Here is a 21595-nt window from a genome sequence, read left to right on the forward strand (position 1 = left end):
ATCTAGAAACTAAAATCTAAAAAATTAGAACATGCAAATTATGCTACAAATCTATGATCTAATGAACATGTGTTTATACTAGAAAAGCATAAACTAATTAAGATGTCATTTTAATTTAACCACTTTTGAGTATGCAAATTATATTATAAAATTATAAAATAAAAAAGCATTCAAATCATGATAGTACACTAGGAATAATGTTTATAACAATAAAATTATACTAGAACCAAGTAGCATGCAACTTGTAGCTCGACTTTTCGTGCTCCTTTCGGAAGGCTAATAGCCCTACAGTTTGGACTATCATTGTTCTGAATTTGATTTTACAAGTGCAATGTGAAACAGTGAAAACACAAAAAGAATCCAAATCTAACAATTCTTTTAGAAAATTGATATTTGAATCAAATGCCAAAAATAAACTACTTTGTCAGATTTCAGAGTCACCGCCTAAATATTTTGAAAAATTTAAGAAGCCCAAAACTCGTGCCAAAGGCCATTAGTCTGTCATCACCAAAGTGTCTCGGCTTGGGAACTTAGGTATGAGAGGGGAATGTCATGAATTGAGCACCCCACTTGCCCGATCAAAGATCGGCCTCTACTAATCACGATGTGTTTTTTATTTACATGATCGGCCTCTACTAATCACGATGTGTTTTTTATTTACATTATATGCTCTTATTCAGATTTATTAACTATTTTACGATGTGATGCGCACATAAGGTATAGACTAGTTTGCAAGAATTGAAATATTTGATCTCATGCTTTGTTTTGAAGTTGTTTTGTGAGTTTGCCACTTGAAAAGGTGGGCTAAAATGGACATTTAATCAAACCATCTTAGTTCAAGCATCTAGTCTTCATCCATAGGAATTCAAACAATTATATCATTTAAGCAATTAGCCTCATGGTATTCATGCTTTGGATATGGAAACACAAACATCCGATGCAAGATGCTAAGTCATAAAAAAAGCGCACTTAGTACTGCAAGCCAAAACAAGTGAAAGAGTTAGAAAAATATGCATGTTCCAAACTTATGCAATATGGCTAATGCAACGCACGCATTATGTATTTTATAGGCTCGGCTATAAGCATGGTACATGATTTCATTCAAGACATGCAGGAGAGCACGTATTCAAGTAAATGAATTTGAACATTGATATTGGGTTAGTATGATGAGCTGAGTCTTGGATACATGCAAGACAAATGGATGCGAAACATAAGAATGTTAATGAAACGTGATGCCCTATACAAACCATCGTAAGCAAGTAAGTAAAAGGGACAAAGACGTGAGGTTGGAAGACATACACATTATTACAACAATTGCCCTCGTGCTTGAGGGTGCGAATCAAAGTCCGAAAAGTCCTAATTAAACTAATTATTACAAAACCAAACAAATAAAGAAGCGAGGCTAATTAACTAGCTAACTATGCTATTACAACAAGGATAACGAAGATAAATAAACTAGCTCTCTAAGCTAAGTAACTATAACAACTACAAAGGGACAATAATAATAATTACAACACTTAATAATTAATGAGACTAATTACAACAAACAATATTAAATTAAATCAATTACAAGGATCATACGTAAGTGAGGATGCACAAGAATTGTATGCATGCACATGCACAATGTTCAAGAACAGCTCTGTCTGTCCTAAGTTTGCTCTATTTCACCTCAGCCACTGCCCTCTATTTTCTACAAAAATACACTACTGACCAAACAATAAGGGTCGGCTGGCTCTCAATGAAGCCCGGTCGGGCCTAAAGAAGGCCGGACGTGCCTCAATTTTATGCAAAACTCTGTTTTGTGTTCTGAGGTGAAAACAGTGCAGACAGAGTAATCCAAGCTCTATTTGTCCCTTCCTTCCTTTTCTATCATGGAAAAGCCTCGAGAGAAGGTTAGAATTTGTTTCCAAAACCATCAATGAGCAAATTGATTGCTTAATGATTCCGGATACAATTTTGGACAAAAATCAATGAATATGACCACTCCTCTCTCTTTATCATAGAGTGAACTCAAAGAGGGTGGTAGAGACGCTTCAAGAATGATCAAAACACCATGAATTTGTGCATGATCACTCTTGACTTGATAAACTTGGCATAACGTCCGGCCAAGTCCAATCAATATGATTCATTTTCTTTATGTGTGTTAGTTGCTTTTAAATCAATTCTTTTAGTCATTTCCATTCTTTAGGCCATTTGTCGAAAGTGATGATTAAGTCTTTTAAAAGGAGAAAAGCATCAAATGGGAAGTAATTCTTAACATGAAAGAGAGATTGCGCCGTTGACAATGAATCTCCGTAGAGATTAAGCCATTAAGCGTGAATCTCTAGTTCATGTGTTGAATAACCATAAACCGATTGAAACAACTTTCAAATGAAAGAACGAAGTGACAAGTTGATTCTTAAAATGAGGTTATTACTCTGAAAGTTAGACAAAAAAAGGCTAAGAACTACATAATACAAGCTATGTACAAAGAATAATGCTACAATAAATGAACTAATCAAAGCTTGAACCAATTAAATAGAGTAGGACAGCCCTAAAACAGTCTCTAATAAACCCAAAACAATGGCTGAAAATGTAAGAAAATAGCTCAAAAGCTAAACAAAAGGTAAAGGCAATGAAGCTATGTAAGCAAAAACAAGGAAGGATGGCCAACCCCTCCAATTTCAAGGCTTCAAACCATGTTTTTTGGCCTTAGTTCAACTCTGAAAATCAGTTCAAAAATCAAAGAAAAAGAGTGTAAAGGAATCAAGGGTTGAGCTACAAAAAATATGTGGAAGCAAAGGTGTTAACCTTACCACCTTTGGTAGCTTGTCCTAACCCAAGTTCCAACACTTAAAATAGATATAAAACAACCCAAGAATAGAAGAAATAGATAGAAATGAAGTAAGCAAAAGCAAGAACAAAAGTTACAAGCTTATATCTCTCAAAATGGAGTAAGCTTTGGTTTATGATCAAACTCACTCTTGACACACTCTCAAGCTTGAATTATGCTTCTCAAGGGTCAACCAAGGCTCTAAGATGATGAGTCAAGGTTGTGTATGATGTATATAGATGATATAAGGTTGGTAGGTTAACTCAAAGGTAGCTTACAATGGAAAAATGTGGAAGAATGAGCTCTCTCTATGTGTATAGGCTTTCTCTCAATTGTTCAACCCCGAAAACAGAGGTATATGGTAGTATTTATAGAATTTGAGCACAAAATGTGATAAATATATTCAAAAATGGACAGCTGGCGGCCTCTCGCCCAGAACAATGTTTCTTGCTACTGAAGCCTGGCCGGCCCTCAATAGCCACGGCTGGCTCTCAATGAGGCACAGTTGAGCCTCAATGAATTTCCTGTTTTCTGTTTCAGCCTCAACACAGGGTGGTACAAGGTGCACAAAGGAATTTCTTGGGTATGATCAATGGGAATATGGAAGGTTTACGGTTGTTTCGAAGCTTGAACAAGACTCCTTCGTTGAGACCTCGAACCAAACATAATACCACTTTCATCATCGAGTGTCTCGAGTAAAACGCACGAGCCTTGCGAGCGGTCAAAAATGGGGTGTCCATAGTTGCCCCTCTTTGACAGAGCTTGAAGTCATAAAGTGACGCGAGTGAATGCCAATGCCCAGAGACGACCTATTTGACAAGGCTGCAAGGCTTGGGCAAGAAAACAAGACATAAATGCAAAAATTGAACTTGGGGCAAAATGCAAAAATGAAATGCAACAAATAACTTATGACCATGCAATAAAGCAATGTATTGAAACATCATGTTAATGAAGCAATGAAACAATGTTACAATCTAGACAAGAATGCAACGTTTGAATGAAAATACAAAACAGAGCAAAATAAACCTTGTTGTTTCAGACAAAACGAAGTGAATAAATAGGCACGCTTCGCGCGAAAAGGACAAAGAAAGCACAAACCAACCTACGTCTTACGTAGAAAGGATGTAAGAAATTGCAAATCTAATTACACCTTGCGTAGAAAGGGGAAAGGGCGACGTAATCATCAAGTGTGTTCAAGGTCTCAATCGAGATCCTAATGCGTTACACGCGAGAGGAGGAAAGGTGGTGTAAACAAACAAGCACACCTGATGTTTTTAACCGAGGGTACAATCCTAACGCATAACACGCGAAAAGAGGCAAGGTGGTGTGAACAAACAAGCGCACCTGCTGTTTTTTACCGAAGGGTACAATCCTAACACGTCACACGTGAGAGAAGGCAAGGCGGTGTGAACAAATAGGCACACCTGCTATTTTTAACCGAAGGGTACAATCCTAACGCGTCACACGCGAGAGGAGGCAAGGTGGTGTGAACAAACAGGCGCATCTACTGTTTTTACCGAAGGGCACAATCCTAACGTGTCACATGCGAGAGGAGGCAAGGTGGTATGAACAAACAGGCGCACCTGCTGTTTTTAACCGAATGGTACAATCCTAATGCATCACATGCAAGAGAAGGAAAGGTGGTGTGAACAAATAGGCACACCTACTGTTTTTAACCGAAGGGTACAATCTTAACGCGTCACACACGAAAGGAGGCAAGGTGGTGTGAACAAACACACACACCTACTGTTTTTAACCGAATGGTACAATCCTAACACGTCACACACGAGAGGAGGCAAGGTGGTGTGAACAAATAGGCACACATACTGTTTTTAACTGAACAGTACAATCCTAACATGTCACACACGAGATGAGGCAAGGCGGTGTGAACAAACAGGCGTACCTGCTATTTTTAACCGAACGGTACAATCCTAACGCGTCACATGCAAGATGAGGCAAGGTGGTGTGAACAAACAGGCGCACTTGCTGTTTTTAACTGAAGGGTACAATCTTAACGCGTCACACGCGAGAGGAGGCAAGGTGGAACAAATCACATAAGCAGGAAGCAAAACAAAAAAAGTGGTGGGAAAGCTAATTTAGCAATGTGTTGAAACAATAAACGCAACACATCGCGCTTAAATGTGGTTGTGAAACGGATAATGATTTTACTGTGGCACGAATGATTTCAACTGGAACTCTTCTGAATAAATCGGTTATAGAATATCGTCTGGTTACAGAACCTAATAATAGAAGGAACTACGATTTTAGACAAAGCAAATTATAAACTACTCGGAATAGTTTACACAGATTAAAAGTTTTGAACGAATGAGTTTAAACAAGCAAACTTAAATCAAGAATCAAACACAAAGGCACTCATATAATAAATACATAAAAAAACAACTAAAAAAAAAAAATCCTTTCTTTTCTTTTTTCCTTTTTTACTCTCTTATTATTCATTATTTTCTTTTTCACTTTCCCATCTTTGGTTTTTCTTCTCTCTTTTTTTGCTTTTCTTTCTCTCTTTTTTTGCTGTCATTCACTGTTTTTGTTTTTACCCTCTTATTTTCAACTCTATAAAACAAGTAATAAATAACAGAAAGGAAGAGAAAGAGTGAAAGAACAAAACAGTATTGTGTTGTCATTGAGGGCCGGTCGGACCTTAATGAAGCACAGACGGGCATTGCAACAGTCGGCCGGGCCTCGATAGCGGCAGGGGCAGTTTTGGCCTTTCCTCATGACTTATGTGTTTAAAACAAATCCAAACCCTATTTCCTCACACCTTCTTGCCCAAAATCACTTCCCCTTTCTCTCTAGCTTTCCTCTCTCTGTAGATTTCCTCTTTTCCTTATGTTTCCCAAGAAACCTCATCACTTTTTCTGCGAAACCTTTCCTCTCCTCTACATTTTGAACTGATTGGATTTCGATTCGGTCAAGTTTTGGGGCTTCTCATTGTTTTTTCTTTGTTTCTCATGAGTTTTCTTGGTTTGTGGGGATTCACTCTTGTCTTTTCACTTTCACATCTTATCTTCTCTCTCCTAGGGTTTAACCCCTTACATCTTCTCGCTTTCTCTTCATTTCCTCCATTCTTCTCCATGGCTAATGACGAAGTTCCCATTCCAGACCCCGCCATTGGTATTGGGACTACCCCGGGTGTAGACATGGAGGCCGGGGATGCTCTCGCATTGCCTCCCCTCATTGATCGGCCATATGACGCTACCACATACCGGCTACGCATGCATACTCCACCCCGGGGTGGGATTTTGAGATTCGAGGGCCTCATCCCCGAGATAGATAAGGATGTCTTGTTGTGAGAGCCCACGGAGCACCTGTTCGCCGATGCCTCCATGGTAAGTAACTTCCCTTTGCTTTGATGTGTTGTTGAAGCTCACAAGTAGCCCACTAGTTAAATGCCATATATTTCCCATTTGCATGTGATAGCCAGGAGGATTGGCAGATATGGATCCATATCCAACCCTCGGCACTGGTATGAGAGATTGCCCACGGAGGTCCACGCACTAGTTGACACAGCTGGCTTTGGACCCTTCTGCTCTGGGCTTATACAGATGAGAGCTGAGTCACTGTTGTACGAGGCCCTGATCGAGAGATAGTGGGACACCACAGACTCATTCCACTTCTCATCAATCGGGGAGATGACTCTGACCCCGTACGACTTTGCGATGCTCACCGGCTTGTGGGTTGGAGTTGGTGGTCCGATCCCGTATGATCCTAACATGATGCAGTGGAGAGCCGCATAGCGTCAACTTCTTGGAGCGATCCTAGACACCACCAGCCACGGGATGGTGAGGTACAACTAGTTCTTCAAGTACTTCTCCAACTTTCAACCCACCACTCCAGATGAGTGTAGACACCCCATTTTTGACCGACCTTAAGACTCAGACGTCACCAGTTGAGCGCTTGGTGATACTACATATTATGCTCGTTTAGAAGTCTCAGAGTCACGGCCGTGAGCCCTACCTCCGGATTTCCGAACCCTCTTCTGTGCCCTGCCTCGGTTTGCGAACCATCGGTTTTCTCTATTTGTTTTCCTGAGGGGAGGGAGAGGTCCCGTAGACCATCTCTCAGTGGCCGTGGGCTACATTTTGTGGCTGCAGGCCATTTTGCCCATTTCGGAGCCCGGTTCTCGATTTTCAGAGCCGTCAGGCCGTGTGCCTCGGTTCGGGACCGCTTAACCACCTCAATTTGCTCCGGTTTTTGGCGTACATCTTATTTACTCCCTTTTGAGGGACACTGAGGTCTGAGAGACCCACTTCGTGGTCGAGTGCCACTTTCGGTGTTTAACAGGCAATTTTCGAGGCCCCGAACTGCGCGTTCTGGCTCCCGAACATTCGTTTTGCATCGGTTTTCGTTCATTTTTGGCAGGTACCTCTGTTTCATCACCCGGAGGCCGTAGAAGGGTGGGAGGCCAGCAATTATTTTAGCAACCAGCTATATATCCTCCAGCGCCCTCCGACGCCCGTTTTTTCTCACTTCCAAGCTAATGTTGAACACCCTTGGGCCATTTTCTTGAACTTTTAACCACATATTTGTGATGTACACACATGGGAGGACCCTAAAAGTTGGTGGCCGGCCACTAATGTTGCTTGACCCTTTTGAACCCCTCCTAAAAGTGGCCTATTCTCTCTCCTGTTTTACAGTTGAAAATTTTGAACCACAGGGTTGTGTTGAGGGCACCTGGGAGGACACTAATTTGAAGAGGCCAGCCACTAATTCAACTTAGCCCTTTTGACCCTTGGCCGGCCGGCCATGGGGGGTGGTCGGCCGGCCACCTGTATCTCCAAAAAGTGGCCGGCCATGATCCTCAGGTTGTGTTTGTTACAGTTGTATACTTTTTCCCCCCAAAAACCTGTATCCGGAGGGGACCTTTTTTGGGGAAAAACTTGGCTTGTTTTCCCCCCCATTTCTTTCCCTCCTTTTCCCCCCTCTTTGGTCTACAAAGCTGGCCTCCAGCATTGAGAGAAGGGTTACAAAAAATTTCCTAAGAGCCTCTTGCATTGTATCCATCTCCATCTCAATCTCCAAGCTCCAAAACACCAAAATCCTACCCGATTTTCACACCACCACCTAGCATCACCACCACCACTCCATTTCCAGCAGCTTGGGAAACTTTCCAGCTGCTAGGAGGCATCACTTCTCAAGCCAAGAAGCAACCAAGGGTTGGTCTTCAAGGGTAAGTGTCAATTCCCTCTTTTTGAGCTTAATTTTGCAACATTTTTCTAGCTAGTTTGCTTGCTGTTTTGAGCTCCAGGAAAAACTGAAAGTACCCTTTATTTGAGCTCTATTTCATGTTTCATTAAGGGACTTTTGTCATTTGAGGTTCCCATCTTGCACTTGCTTCATTATCCCCCTTGTATGCCATAATCTTGCATAGTATTTTTGGCTTGTGTGTGATCTGTTTTGGAGCATGATGTAAACTGTAGGTGAGCTTATTTTGAGCCCCTCTTCATCATTGAAGAAGGGATCATCACTGTTTGGGACCTCCATGTGCCACTTGTCATTATATCCCTCTTTGGTCCCCTTTTTTGCATGATTTATTAGCCCATTATGCTTCTGTTTTTGGTCTTTTTACAGAACTGAAAACAGTCTTATTTTGACCCATTATTCATGTTCCATTAAGGGTCTTTGGCTGTTTGATGAATGTTTTGTATACTTTGTGTTTTGACCTCTTTTGGGCCCTATCTTGCATGGCATGTTGAGCATACTTGTATATTGTTTTGGGGGTTTCCATAAACTGTAAGTAGTCATATTTTTGGTCCCTCTTCAATGTTGTAGAAGAGACTTTTTCTGTTTGGGCTTTGCATCTACCACTTGCTTCATTATCACACATTTAGGGCCATTTTTGCATGCTAGTTTTACCATCTTTTTGTTTGCTGTTTGGCCATGCTTTGAACTGTAAAAATGCTTGTCTAGGGGCTGCCTTGCTTCTTTATTTTCATTCCATGTTCAAATTATGCATGCATTGCATAGCTACGGGCCATTTCATGCGCCAAAATTCATGTTTCGGGACTTGTTCCATGCATCGGGTATCATTTCGCTTCGTTTCGGGGCTGTTTTTCCCCTCATTTTGCTACTGATTTTTGCATGTTTGCATATCATATTCCATGTCTTTTCCATGTCTCATTAGAGTGGCATTTCGGTGCCTGAGGGTCGGTCCTCGGTTTGCGTGCACGCATGCACGCATTTTGAGTTGTCTTGTTTTCATCTGATGGCCTCCTATGTGAGTGTGGTTGAGGCTCTCTCATGTTGGTGTAAGCCCATTATTGCATTGAGTATGCCATTTCATCCATAGCATTGTGTATGCTCGGTTGTGTATTACCTTATTGCATTGTGTATGCCATTCCATAACATTGTGTATGTTAGGATTGTATCTCAGTTGCATTTCATGCATGTCATGCATATTGCATCGTGTTCGGGATAGGAGTTAGCCCGGGCATGGGAAACGAGATACGTTTCGTACTCCGAGTGACGGAACGTGTCTCAATTCCCAGTCACCGACACTCCGAATTATTCATGATGGAGTTAGGTTCTTGTTGTGTTTATATGTACATTCATTCTACATTGAATTGCACAATTCGACCCCTCAGCCATCATGCATCGATATGCGTGATTGGTGGCACGAGGATCGAGGCATGCATATATCTGTGAAAATACATTGCCATGCCCCATTCCTGCTCTCTGTTGCAGCAAAATGAAGAATCAGCAACTTTTCGGAGCTTGGCACGTATTTCAAGAATAATTACAAAACAGAGGCTAATTGGGGCATCCCAGTGGATTTTCGCGCAAGGCAGCCCACACATACATCATTCATCAGAGTCAAGGCAGTCCCTGGCTTGCATGCCAGTTTACAGCTTTCTTAGTTAATTTGTAAATTAATTAGGAATTTGTACATTATTTGGACTATTTGGACTGTACTATTCTTTCATTCGGGACTGTATATTTATTCGGACCCGCTGTGCGAGGGCATAATTGTAATAAGTGTGTGTGAGTGTGATGTATGTCTTCCAACCCCACGTCTTTCTTCCCTTTTATTTACCTGCTTATGATGGTTAGATTAGGGCATATTTCAATTAGCATACAGTATGACAGCATGTTTGCTAGGGGTGCAACTCGGGCGGGCTCAACCCGAGCAACCCGAGCCCAGCCCGAGTTTTTTTAGGGCTTGGGCAACTATATCTTGTAATCTGGACGGGCTTGGGCAGATTTTTGATGCCCGAATTACAATTCGGGCCGGGCTTGGGCAGAACCAATGGCCAACCCGAGCAACCCGAACCCGAATTCAATTTAATATATTATATAAATTATATAATATATAATATATAATATATATATAATTTAATAAATTATGTAATATATATAAATTAAGTAAAAGAGTTAGTCTTAATTTTTTTTTTTTTTTTTTGGTTAGTCTTCTATTAAGTAAAAGAGTTAGTCTTAATTTTTATTTTTTATTTTTTTTTGGTTAGTTTTCTACCATTAGATTAGCATCTTTTATGTCTACCCTTAGATCTACCTACAGGTTTCTGAACTCGGGCAATTCGGGCAATTCGGGCAACCCGAGTTCAAAATACAAAGCTTGGGCCGGGCTTGGGCAACAATGTTCGGGTTCATGGTCGGGCTTGGGCGGGCTTGGGCAGTGCCAAATACAATTCGGGTCGGGCTTGGGCAGACCCCCAACCCGACCGAACCCGCCCGAGTTGCACCCCTAATGTTTGCATCATTCATCTGTTTTGCATGCACCGGGCTCGGCGCATCATACTAACTGCATTTGTATTTCAATTCCAAGTTGAATACATGTTAGTTGTAGCATTCCATATGCCATGTTTAGAATAGCCGAGCCTGCTATAGTTTGCATTCTTGCATGTGTTGCATTAGGCATCTCTGTATACTTAGGATTCATGCATGATTTCTAATGAGTTTTTGTTTTGGCTTGGAGTACGCGGTGATTTTTATGCTTTAGCATCCTTGCATGCGTGTGAGTGACTGCCATGAATAGCATGCTTACCATGAGGCTATATGCTTATGTGATATAACTGCCTGAATGCCTGTGGGTGAAGGTTGGGTTACTTGGATTGGAATAAATCATCAACTGTTTGTTTTAAGCCCACTAGATAGTGGCAAAACCATCTTTTATAAGCCCGCCTGAGGGTGGCAAAATCTGCATTTTAAGCCTACTTGCGAGTAGCAAACCATCTTTCAAATAAACGAGCACGAAATGTTTTGTTCCAATTCGGGCGACCCAGTCTATACTTATATGCTGTGTGCATCACATAGTAACCTAGGCTAATAACCGGAATAAGGACATACAAAGTTTTCAAAAATAGATATCATGGTTAGTAGAGGCCGATCTTTGATCGGGCGAGCGGGGGTGCTCACGAAGTGACCTTCCCCAATCGTACCCAAGTTCCCGAGCCGAGGCAACTTTGGTGATGACGGACATGTGGCCTTTGGCACCGAGTCAGGGTTTCCTAAATTTCCCATAAAAAAAAAACATTTAGGTGGCGACTCTGTATCTGGCAAAACAGTCCATGTTTGGCACTTCTTTTCAAAAATCTGTTTCTCAAAACGATTTGCCGGATTTGGACTCTTTGGTTCAGATTTAGAACCGTGACAAATTTAAGAGTCCTGAGCTGTAGTGACCCCAAATGAACAGAACGGGAGCTCACCCTCCTGGGGCGTTCGGGGACGTCCACAGTTTCTGGCGACTCTGCTGGGGATTTAGAGAACTTGACTCCAGCTCATGATATCTGTTTTTGACTACACTTGTGTGTTTCTTTGCATTGCATTTGCATTGGTGCGCCTAGGACACCGTGTTTGCCATCTGCTATTCCTGAACGGTTTTCCGGAGGCTTGTCTTGTCAAGGCATGACCATAAGGCTGACCAGTTGTGGGCTCTGCCAGTATGGGAACACAAACCCCGGTTTTACCGGGGCACCCTCTTTGACCATTCGACCTAGTGCATATTCGGATCCATAGTGACCATTCCAAACTAGGACAGGTTGCTTACCCGATATAGGTTACTTGAAACCGCTGCGTGCGTAGTGAAACCCTAGCTCCTGACAAAATAGGACAGGGAAACCCTACCCCTTCATAGGGGTGTTTTGGCTCTCACTTATCTGCTATGTGCTTTAGAGTGCGTCTCTACAGGAATGCATGTATCAGTTTGCAAGTCTGGGTATCAGGCCTGCGGGCATTACTATCAGTATTTGGGAGTCAGCTTTACCTGTGGATATCAGACTCAGATTCTGAGGCCGAATTTTGGGGCAGAATTCAGTAGAGGACACACTCATTCAACTATGCTCGTATCTGTTTAGATGGAATCAGGCTGAGATACTGTCTGTTTTCTCTTTTGCAAGGTAGTCTGGGAACCATAGCTTCAGAAGGCTCCGATATCCCCCGAGGTTCATCGAACTTGTGCTGATAGACTTTGTCAGGTCAGAGATTCAGTTCAAGGGCAATCAGTGTTCCTTTGCCAGAGGCGGGGTAAAAGGGCTAGTCGGGCACAAATCACCGGTTCAGCAGTTACCAGATCAGTGGCCCTTATCCACCCCACCAGTGAACAGTCAGGCTGCGGTCTCAGTTTCTACTGCAGGGATAGATACCAATCAGTCAGATGGAACAGCAGAACACGTCAGGGATGGAGGCAATGATGCGCCAGATGCAAGAAAGTATGAGACTCATGCAGCAGGATGCTGCCTGTCAGGAGGAATTTGCCAAACAGCAGGCTGCGATCATGGCTCAGCAGGCCGAGCTCATTATCAAGCTGCAACAGCAAAGCGGCGCGTCCGCCTCACAACAAGTCCCTCCCCCAGCAGGAGCTCCAGCACCTGGGAGACGCCAAATGTCCAGGAAGGTACGGACATTCCGGTAGGGCCGGCTCCGCCCCCAATTTTACCCCAACTATCCAAAACACCTACCAATCTACCGGACTCTCCCTTCGAGTTCGAGGTCGACCCCACAGCGTTGAAGTTGAGCAAGCTTGAAAAGTTGTTCAAGAAATCCCAGGGGGTAAAGTCCATCCTGGACATTGAGGACGGGTACACCGACGCAGCTATAACTCTGCCGGACAGGTTCAAGATGCCTCTCATCGACCGTTTTGATGGGTCAGGAGATCCCATGGTCCACCTGAGTTTGTTTTCAGATGTTCTGCGCCCAATGGGCTTGACAAGATTACAGAAGCTCTCCCTTTTTGGTAGGACCCTGTCGGGTATTGCGGTCACCTGGTATGCCAAATTGGAGGATTCAGTGAAACGAAGCTGGAAGGAGATGGCCGAGGCCTTCGTCGCACAATATTCGTACAATACCCAAATCGAGATTACGACCCGTGATCTTGAGACGACGAGGCAGGAGCCGAAGGAGAGCTTCTTAGAATTCGTGGCCCGCTGGAGGACCAAGGCTTCAATGATGACCCTTAGGCCCATTGACAAAGATCAAATTCGGATGATTGTGCGCAATCTCCAGCCCAAGCTAATGCAAAAAATGATCGTGATTCCCTTCCCTACCTTTCCAAACTTGCATGAGATGGGAGTGCAAATCGAGGATGCTATGAAGCAGGGCCTCTTTGACCAGGAGAAGGAACAGCCCAGGAGGGCGTTTACCCGCAGTTCAAATGCGACCACCAGTGGTGACGCAGCTGCAAGATCTTCCGAAGTGGGCATGGTCGCCACCACCACACCAAGAGCAGCCACCCCTTTTGTTGGTGCATCCACTTCAAACCCCCAAACTTCAGACTATCTACCTCAAGGCAAGAGGGTTTTCACCCCACTCTATATATCTTTGTCTAAAGCCCTGGGGGTCCTACTCAGGAAAGGACATCTGAAACCGTTAGAGCAACGGCCTCTACCTGATCCTCTCCCTCCAAAACATGACCCGACTAAGTACTGTGCTTTCCATCAACAAACTGGTCATGACACCGACAGTTGTGCCCGTCTCCGCCATGAGATACAAAATTTGATTGACAACGGGGTCATCCCCGCACCAGGTCCTGCAAAGGTTATCGGCACTTGATAAGTGAACTTGTGGGGGGATAATGTGATGTGATCGAGGGATGAACCACTTGCGGGCAGCGTTCAGTTTATTTCAGATATGGAGTATGGCACGCACTGTTTTGAGCATTTGTGAATGCTGGTTTTTGTACATGCCGACTTAGGTATTGGGTCAGTCTTGTTGTTTTGTTTTTGAGTCTGTCTTTTTGTTTTGAGTCAGCCTCTTTTGTTTTGGGTTTGTCTTGTTGTATCGAGTCAACCCTGTTGTATAGAAGTCGGGTGATTCCGGAGGGGTGTTACCTCGGGCGTCACCATTTTGTTTCGTGTTTATCTTTTCGTTTTGTTTTGAGTCTGTTTCTGCCGGGGAGCCAGTTGTGCCAACAGATTTGAATAAAACAGCAGTGATCTTCATGCTCTCGCATTTGCTTCGGTCGTGCACCAATTGTGCCAGAAAGTTTGAATGAAACGGCAGTACTTTTCGCCTACTCTTCTGCACCCCAAAATCATTGCATTGACCTAAGTTTTTCAAAACTTTTTGAACACTGCGGTGAAAACGAAGAGGAAGGAATTCCTCGGGATTTGCAAAACTTTGATCAATTTGAGAGAAAGAGAGGCATGCTAAGCCCTTAATGAATGAAATCATGCTTGTTAGCGTGAGTGCTGAGAAGGACCCTGGCTTGATCCAGACTGGTTTCACACTATCTTCAGCACGAGTGATTTGTCGCTTTCTTAAAAATTTTCAAAAACAAAATATTTTGCGCGGTCCTGCGAAGACCTGTATGGAATCGCTCTTGAGATTGTGCAGCCTAGGATCGCTCTCAGCCTCGAGACTCAACCCCTTTGCTTCCAAACCTTGAACTTGAATTCAGAAGGTTCAACGGTCAACTACGACGTGAGGCCTGTGTGGCTAGATTTGAAGCAGCCCTCGAACAAGAGGCCACCAAAGTCGGATCAAGAAGATCAGAAGATCAGAAGAAGCTTACGAAGCTAGAACAGCAGCCATTCTCCTGGATTCAGATAATTTCAGGATCTCAAAACCATTTGGCATGGACTCGTTACACTTTTACCCTTTGAGAGGCTCGCTGGGCCGAAAACCCGGAAGGGCGACCCAGGCAAAAGTTAGAGCAAGAGAAAAATACAAAAAAAAAGCAAAAAATGCAAAAGAAAAGAAAAAAAGAGAACAAAAAAAGAAAATATGCAAAGAAAAGAACAAAAAAAAAAGAAGAGAAAAAAGAATGAAAAAGAATGAAAAGATACAAAAATTGAAAAAAAAAAGAAGAAGAACAAAGCTCGCAAGGTCGAAAACCCGCAACGGGCGCCTTGGCAAAAGTTAGAGCCTAAAAAGGAGAGGTTAATACCCGAGTGTACCTTAACCCCGAACTACGTGAGGCTTGATTCCCATCTTTGGGATACGTAGGCAACTTCATTCTGAAGTCCAGCCGTAAAACAATTCGATTGTGTCAATGAGATCGGTTTTGGTCATCTTTGTCTTCTCTGTGTCTGAGAGTCTGGCTGTGTTCGTCGCTCTGAGGACTGACCACAAAGCGCTGCGGTGCCATCCAAACAAGGGGCAACTTTCCGTTGCCACTCGATACGCTGCAAGGCCATTCAGACAAGGGGCAGCTTCCCGTCACCATTCAATGCGCCGTGGCGCCATTCAAACAAGGGGAAACTTTCCGTTGCCATTCAATGCGCCGCGGTGTCGTTCAAACAAGGGGCAACTTTCCGTTGCCATGCAGTTCCCCTTAAGCAAGGGGCAATTTTCCTTCGAATCCGAGGTTGTGCATCTCGAGAGTAGGTTCCGTACTCGTTGAGCAGTGGTCATTTGCAAAAATAATTTTTGAGAATTTTTACTAAGGTCGACTAATCTTCTCGAAAAGTATTCCATTTTTAAAACTGGACCATTTCTTGGACCCAAAAGAAGAAAATTTTCAGTACTCATGGCCTGACTTGCATGCTTTTAAATCAAAAAATTGAACAAGCATATCAATCTAACTCTCATTTTGGTCAAATTTTTTTAGGAGAAAACTAAAACCAAAAATGGTCAAAATGATGAACTAGGGGCACAGTTGAGTCAGGCTTCCTGTCTTTCCCATTGTCAACATACTTGCCAAGAAGGGCACTCTACCTGCCAGCATAGGGCACAACTGAAGTTAATAGCAAAATGGCTGAAAGTTCTCTCATCCTCCAAGCAACGAGGTATCAAGCCAAGTGCGAAGCACAAACCGGAATGGATCAAGATATTCCACTCTCTTGTCTGGACACATCTGATCATGTCCAAACTCCCCAGCAGAGCACCATCGACCGATGTTAGCTGCAGATTTGCTACACACCCAGTTGTGGCGCAACCCCTCTGCGGGAGAAACTCACTGTTGTGAGCAGAAGAAAGAGAATCTAGCAGAACACTAGGGGAGCGAGCCTACAATTTGCCGTTCATCCATCAACCACCCAGGGGAGGGATGAAATATTAGAGATTGAAGAATAGAGAGATGTGCGATGAGAGAAAAAGTGAGAAAAGGGCTTTTTCAGAAAAAATAGAGCTTGAGGGCCGAGTGATGTGAGGATCACAAATGAGAGAGGGTGGGGAACCATACCCGGTGAAACAGGCTCCCTGTGCACGTCTGTGTGTCGTGTCTTTTGTTTTGTTTGTCTCGATTCTTGCTTTGAGTCGTTCCGAGTGTGTCTCGATGTGTTTAGGTTGTTTTACTTTGTTTTTCCTTTGTTGAGTGGTGTTTAGGTTATGGGCCTTTTATTTCCGTGTTGAGTTGTTTTGCTGTGTTCAGTCGTGGGCTCAATACCCGGTCAAAAGCTCATTTATCAATTCCAAAATAAAATCATTTTGCGCTCCGAGTGCCGTGCCGATCTCCACATCTGTGCAAAACAAGATTCGTTCTTTCGTAAAACCGCAGGGTTCAACCCAGGTCATGTCAGAACAGCAAAACTAGGACCTATTTGAAGCTATATGGGTTCCAAACTACAAAGCAAAAGCAAAAGAGGAAATGTCGGGTATCTGAGTTTGTTTCAACTTCAGTAAGTCCCGAGACTATATTCCGCGTGTACCCCTTCAAGTCTTGCCAAATGCTCTGAAGTATGAGTGCGCCTCTACCTCAAGCTCAAACTCAAGCCTACTTCAGTGCCAGAATGGTAATCAAAGTGCTCCCTCAGAAAACCAGCCCCTGCCAGATGAATCTTGGCTGTGTTTGCCATGAGTTCCTAGGAGACCAACTGCGACGGTGGAAACTAGAGTTCGGACGGCTATTGCCTAGGACGCAAAGGTTCGGAATTTTCGAGACTAAAGTCTGGTTTAAATACCCAGGGGTCTATCCTCGGCTTGAAATCTGTATGGCAGCCCCATAAATTGAGATAGCATGTGAATGCGCCTCGATTCTGGATACTGAATCAACCTAGTCTGTCACTCCGTTGGAGAATAGGGAAAGTTGTGAACATGGCCAGGAAGGAAAGGTAGTAACCGCGGTTTAGGAGTACAATCAAGAAAGTGCAAGAAGAACCCACTCTTTTCAGCTCAAAATGTTTCTGCGGAATTTTCAACTCATGTCTTCGATATGTAGCTCATCGTCAGTCGGCATGTACGAGGTGTATCCTTTTTGGAATGTATTGTGACCCCTCCGAGAGGTAAATCGGAGGTTGCGTTTGGAAATTGGTCTACTTAAGGCTTGTAAGCCCTTATTCGGCATTTTGTTTCAAATATGCGTTATCACGCACATTCCACTTGCATTGTTATGCATCCTTCCACCCGCATTGTTATGCACTTCTCATGCTTGCATTGTGATACACGTTCCAATTGCATTGTTATGCACCCACTTCACTAGCATTGTTATACCCATTCATTGCATTGATTATGCACATCTATCTCGCATTGTTATGCTCAATTACTTGCATTTTTATGCACCAATTCACTTGCAATTATCATTCTTTCTCCTCGCGCGTGCGACGAGTTAGACCCTCTTCGGTTAAAAGCGTTCGAAATACGTTCCAATGCTCACACCATTCTGAAACATCGGGATACGTCCCTATGTTTCTCCCTCTTCGGTTAAAATCATTTGGAATACGTTCCAATGCTTACACCATTCTGAAACGTCGGGATACGTCCCTATGTTTCTCCCTCTTCGGTTAAAAGCATTTGGAATACGTTCCAATGCTTACACCATTCTGAAACGTCGGGATACGTCCCTATGTTTCTCCCTCTTCGGTTAAAAGCATTTGGAATACGTTCCAATGCTCACACTATCCTAAAACGTCGGGATACGTCCCTATGTTTCTTCCTCTTCAGTTAAAAGCATTTGGAATACGTTCCAATGCTCACACCATTCTGAAATGTCGGGATGCGTCCCTATCTTTCTCATTCCTTGCGGAACACCGGGATACGTCCCTATGTTTCTCATTCCTCGCGAAACACCGGGATACGTCCCTATATTTCTCCTTCTTTTCTAACCTCGGGATACATCCCTAAACCTTGGGATACGTCCCTAAACACCGGGATACGTCCCTAAACACCGGGATACGTCCCCATGTTTCTTTGCATGATCATAAGTTATATTCGGCTTCTTGCAGTATCATTTTGCATCTTGCCCCATGCCTGCGGGCATGCATGCGGGCACATCTTTGTTATCTTGCATGTTTGTCTAAGTCTTCGGCCTTGTCAAAAATGGGTCGTCTCTAGGCTTTGACATTCACTCCCGTCACTTATGACTTTCGAGTTCTGTCAAAGAGGGGCAACTGTAGACACCCCATTTTTGACCGACCTTAAGACTCAGACGTCACCAGTTGAGCGCTCGGTGATACTACATATTATGCTCGTTTAGAAGTCTCAGAGTCGTGGCCGTGAGCCCTACCTCCGGATTTCCGAACCCTCTTCTGTGCCCTGCCTCGGTTTGCGAACCAGACTCGATTTTCTCTGTTTGTTTTCCTGAGGGGAGGGAGAGGTCCCGTAGACCATCTCTCAGTGGCCGTGGGCTACATTTTGTGGCTGCAGGCCATTTTGCCCATTTCGGAGCCCGGTTCTCGGTTTTCGGAGCCGTCAGGCCGTGTGCCTCGGTTCGGGACCGCTTAACCACCTCCATTTGCTCCGGTTTTTGGCGTACATCTTATTTACTCCCTTTTGAGGGACACTGAGGTCTGAGAGACCCACTTTGTGGTCGAGTGCCACTTTCGGTGCTTAACAGGCAATTTTCGGGGCCCCGAACTGCGCGTTCTGGCTCCCGAACATTCGTTTTGCATCGGTTTTCGTTCATTTTTGGCAGGTACCTCTGTTTCATCACCCGGAAGGCCGTAGAAGGGTGGGAGGCCAGCAATTGTTTCAGCAACCTGTTATATATCCACCGGCGCCCTCCGACGCCCGTTTTTTCTCACTTCCAAGCTAATGTTGAACACCCTTGGGCCATTTTCTTGAACTTTTAACCACATATTTGTGATGTACACACATGGGAGGACCCTAAAAGTTGGTGGCCGGCCACTAATGTTGCTTGACCCTTTTGAACCCCTCCTAAAAGTGGCCTATTCTCTCTCCTGTTTTACAGTTGACAATTTTGAACCATAGGGTTGTGTTGAGGGCACCTGGGAGGACACTAATTTGAAGAGGCCGACCACTAATTCAAATTGGCCCTTTTGACCCTTGGCCAGCCGGCCATGGGGGGTGGCCGGCCGGCCACCTGCATCTCCAAAAAGTGGCCGGCCATGATCCTCAGGTTGTGTTTGTTACAGTTGTATACTTTTTCCCCCCAAAAACCTGTATCCGGAGGGGACCTTTTTTGGGGGGAAACTTGGCTTGTTTTCCCCCCCATTTCTTTCCCTCCTTTTCCCCCCTCTTTGGTCTACAAATCTGGCCTCCAGCATTGAGAGAAGGGTTACAAAAAATTTCCTAAGAGCCTCTTGCATTGTATCCATCTCCATCTCCATCTCCATCTCCAAGCTCCAAAACACCAAAATCCTACCCGATTTTCACACCACCACCTAGCATCACCACCACCACTCCATTTCCAGCAGCTTGGGGAACTTTCCAGCAGCTAGGAGGCATCACTTCTCAAGCCAAGAAGCAACCAAGGGTTGGTCTTCAAGGGTAAGTGTCAATTCTCTCTTTTTGAGCTTAATTTTGTAACATTTTTCTAGCTAATTTGCTTGCTGTTTTGAGCTCCGGACAAAACTGAAAGTACCCTTTATTTGAGCTCTATTTCATGTTTCATTAAGGGACTTTTGTCATTTGAGGTCCCCATCTTACACTTTCTTCATTATCCCCCTTGTATGCCATAATCTTGCATAGTATTTTTGGCTTGTGTGTGATCTGTTTTGGAGCATGATGTAAACTGTAAGTGAGCTTATTTTGAGCCCATCTTCAATATTGAAGAAGGGCTCATCACTGTTTAGGACCTCCATGTGCCACTTGTCATTATATCCCTCTTTGGTCCCCTTTTTTGCATGATTTATTAGCCCATTATGCTTCTGTTTTTGGTCTTTTTACAGAACTGAAAACAGTCTTATTTTGACCCATTATTCATGTTTCATTAAGGGTCTTTGGCTGTTTGATGAATGTTTTGTATACTTTGTGTTTTGACCTCTTTTGGGCCCTACCTTGCTTGGCTTGTTGAGCATACTTGTATATTATTTTGGGGGTTTCCATAAACTATAAGTAGTCATATTTTTGGTCTCTCTTCAGTGTTGTAGAAGAGCCTTTTTCTGTTTGGGCTTTGCATCTACCACTTGCTTCATTATCTCACATTTAGGGTCATTTTTGCATGCTAGTTTTACCATCTTTTTGTTTGCTGTTTGGCCATGCTTTGAACTGTAAAAATGCTTGTCTAGGGGTTTCCTTGCTTCTGTCCTTTCATTCCATGTTCAAATTATGCATGCATTGCATAGCTACGGGCCATTTCATGCGCCAAAATTCATGTTTCGGGACTTGTTCCATGCATCAGGTATCATTTCGCTTCGTTTCGGGACTGTTTTGTCCCTCATTTTGCTACTGATTTTTGCATGTTTGCATATCATATTCCATGTCTTTGCCATGTCTCATTAGAGTGGCATTTCGGTGCCTGAGGGTCGGTCCTCGGTTTGCGTGCACGCCTCCACGCATTTCGAGTTGTCTTGTTTTCATCTGATGGCCTCCTATGTGAGTGTGGTTGAGGCTCTCTCATGTTGGTGTAAGCCCATTATTGCATTGAGTATGCCATTTCATCCATAGCATTGTGTATGCTCGGTTGTGTATTACCTTATTGCATTGTGTATGCCATTCCATAACATTGTGTATGTTAGGATTGTATCTCAGTTGCATTTCATGCATGTCATGCATATTGCATCGTGTTCGGGATAGGAGTTAGCCCGGGCATGGGAAACGAGATACGTTTCGTACTCCGAGTGACGGAACGTGTCTCAATTCCCAGTCACCGACACTCCGAATTATTCATGATGGAGTTAGGTTCTTGTTGTGTTTATATGTACATTCATTCTACATTGAATTGCACAATTCGACCCCTCAGCCATCATGCATCGATATGCGTGATTGGTGGCACGAGGATCGAGGCATGCATATATCTGTGAAAATACATTGCCATGCCCCATTCCTGCTCTCTGTTGCAGCAAAATGAAGAATCAGCAACTTTTCGGAGCTTGGCACGTATTTCAAGAATAATTACAAAACAGAGGCTAATTGGGGCATCCCAGTGGATTTTCGCGCAAGGCAGCCCACACATACATCATTCATCAGAGTCAAGGCAGTCCCTGGCTTGCATGCCAGTTTACAGCTTTCTTAGTTAATTTGTAAATTAATTAG

The sequence above is a fragment of the Camellia sinensis genome, chromosome 4, assembly GCF_055761805.1.
Source record: "Camellia sinensis isolate YWXY chromosome 4, ASM5576180v1, whole genome shotgun sequence".
Classification (NCBI taxonomy): Eukaryota; Viridiplantae; Streptophyta; class Magnoliopsida; order Ericales; family Theaceae; genus Camellia; species Camellia sinensis.